The sequence below is a fragment of the Coturnix japonica genome, chromosome 1 (genome assembly GCF_001577835.2).
Source record: "Coturnix japonica isolate 7356 chromosome 1, Coturnix japonica 2.1, whole genome shotgun sequence".
NCBI lineage: Eukaryota > Metazoa > Chordata > Aves > Galliformes > Phasianidae > Coturnix > Coturnix japonica.
Genome location: NC_029516.1, coordinates 21077648 through 21080645, shown reverse-complemented (window position 1 = coordinate 21080645; position 2998 = coordinate 21077648). Strand labels below are relative to the sequence as shown.

Genomic DNA, 2998 nt, shown 5'->3' with positions numbered 1-2998 from the left:
ATCATTGGACTGTCACCACGGTGGTTTCTCTCACATCTTGCTGTCTGCAAATTATGTCAAAATCAAGAAGAGAAAAGCTCAAGCCCAACAGCTATATAAGTAAGAGGATAATCCAGACCTTCCTTCGCATCTTCCAGGAAAGTTTCATGATCACAAAGCTAATTTATTATCCCAATGATTCCTCTTGTGGTCTTTCAGTTTTAGTTCTCTGTAAAAGCTGTGTTGAAGCACCTGTGTACTTAATTTTTATCATTTTGCTGTTATATCAACAAATTTAATAGGCAAAATTCATGGTCACCACACGTACGACTATGAATTTGCATTTCTGAACAAAGGTGATAAACAATAATATCCTTAAAAGTAGCTAATGCAAGTCACTGGAGTATAACATTAATTCAGTCATAAGTTAAGCAAATATTTATTTTTAATTATGTTGCAAATTTGACCAAGGATATATGAAACAGGAATGTTTAGGTCAAGTGAAATATTTGTACAAGTTAGAAACATCACATGGAGAATGTAAATAGAACAGCTGAAGAAGAGCCTGTGTGCTTCCCAAATTGGCCATATTTTCATCAATGGCATACATCTCATTCAATTGCAGTAGGTCTCATCTCCCTTGGTAAGAAGCTATTTTGCTTGCAGTCTGTCACAGAGATGTGTCCTCTCTTACAACTCGAGTCTGAACTCCAGATTCTTGGATGCCCTAATTTCTGCACAGCTTGTGTTTAACGATCATGAAGGAGAAGGTGATTTCCGTGTTGTCCTCACAGACCTGATAATGCATGCCCAGGAGCAGTGAAGATTCATGTCTGCCCTCAAAGTCTGTGTCCTTTCCTGCAGCAGCTGTACTCCTTCAGTCAATCATAATGTCACTTTCTTGGCAAGTTTCTCAGGCTATTTCCTTCCCCTGCTGCTACTTTCACCTTCTTTGAATTTGCTCCAGAAACAAAAAAGGCCATAAGTACATGAATTAGGGAGGAGGGCAATAACTGCATTGTCACCCCTTAATTTTCATCTCCTTTTTTTCTTTCTCCTTAACCTGTGCTGTCTGCAGGGCCGAATTCTCAGATGACGTCTTTTGAGCAATATGGGAGATAGATGCTACCAGCCCACGCTTCTCTATGCTATTAATATAATAGCAGCCGCTTATACAATTTCTTGGTGAAAAAGCTACCAGCTATGGACCTCTTTCAGCCACAAGAATTTGCTGATCTCATGGGAAAAGGTATGACTGTAAATCTGACTGTTATAAAAAAGGCAGGATACATCCTTCATTATAGATAATCAGTTACAGGCATTTCAAAATTAAACTCTTATTAGAAGTGTTTAAATATTCAATAAAACGTAATCTTTAAACTTTATTCACATGCATGCATGTAATTCAGCATTGAGGATTTTAATAAATAAAAATCAAGCAAATAAAACCAGATATTCTTTGAACAGCAGAACCACTTAAATTGCTGCCTTGTGCATTTGTGGCTTATAACAGTGCCTCACAAGTCACATCCAATGACAGAAGCTTTTTCTGTGTCTGGGGCACTCTCATGACATTGCTCTCCTGTAGATTTTCTTGAGCTTAATAGAGTAGGAGGTTCACACTCCAACATTTTCCTCACTGAAAGGAAGAAAAAGAAAATACATTGGGGACAACACAGCATTTAAGGCATATTCAATCCCTTAGAAGGACTATTTTTCTCTCAGATTGGTTGATTAGTCAATTAATTCCAAAGAGACAAGGCAGAGAGAAAGGACAAAGTGTGCACACAGACACGCAGAATGCTTATGTAAGCTTTATTTCCTTAGGAAGTCAGGATAAAAACATCTCAGTGATTAATATACAAACAGTGATCGCTCATATCCTGCAGACTTTCAGGAAATAACTGAAATCTGCAAGTAAATTTAACTGAGTCTGTAGCAGACAAAATTAACTAAAAGATGGAGATGTAATTGCCTGAGTCTGTACACAAAGTCAAGCTGAAAGATAAATGGCAGATCCATTTTCCTGTTGACTGTTGAAGTAAATTAATTATCTGAGGTTATGGATTTGTTTCCAGAAATAAGAATGTGAATATGAAGTATTTGAAAGAGTTTGTAGTAAGTAGAAAATGAGTGTGATTTCTCAGTTAGGTTACCATGCAGCCACAATACTGCTGGGCCAAATTTGCCCTTTTGAGGATCATTTCACAGAAGTGTGAAGTCTCTGCATAGTGCTGTACTAGACAAGGGTAACATTATTTATTTGATAGCCTCATCCTGCTTTTTCCTAGGATCTGGCTTTGAAAGGAGTCTCCCATTACATGAAGTTGATTGTCCAGAACAAATATGATCATGCTGTAACTCTTACATGGTACTCAGTCTCAAGACAATTTAGTTATTTAACAAATGCCCTCCAACAGTCATGGTGTGCAGTACAGCAGGAATGACAGTTATTTCCTGCAGTGAGTACGTGGCTGTGGGTGATGTCCCTGTATTGGTAGCAGTGGAATATGGGCAGTGATGGGCTCCATGGCAGCTGTGAGGGACAGCTGGACTGTGAGACCGGGAGAACTGAAGAGAATGGAAAAACAACAGCAGCAGCAGAAAAACAGCATGCAACAAACAGGAAGTGAAAGAATTATTATAAGTGTGTCAACCAACAGGCCTGATACTGGCTTTGGCAGACAAAACAGCTCTGAATGCTGCTACAACATACCCTTGCAGCAGTGCACCATGGTGAATGGATTCTGGCCCACCAGCCTGGACTTCTGCAGCACAGCACTGGCAGGTGCCAAACAAAAGCAAAGCAACACACTGTCCAGGCTGGTAGCTGTATGCTGTCATTGCTGCACCCTCCTCTGGTGCTGCTCAGTTGTCACTGTATTCTAAAGTTCTGTGCAAATAGGCAAATTGTCAGTAACAAATCACAGAATTGTAGGGGTTGGAAGGGACCTCTAGAGATCATCGAGTCCAACCCCCCTGCCAAAGCAGGTTCCCTACACCACATTGCACAGGTAGG

At 39.9% G+C, this 2998-nt stretch overlaps 1 long non-coding RNA gene across 1 annotated transcript; it reads right to left on the bottom strand.

Moving 5' to 3' along the window:
* Positions 1-406: 406 nt before the first annotated feature.
* On the bottom strand, positions 407-2989 carry LOC107309013. Its single transcript, XR_001553048.1, has 2 exons — positions 2696-2989; positions 407-1618 (listed from the first exon to the last, which is right to left on the bottom strand). It is a non-coding gene; the product is annotated as an uncharacterized LOC107309013 (long non-coding RNA).
* Positions 2990-2998: the final 9 nt, after the last annotated feature.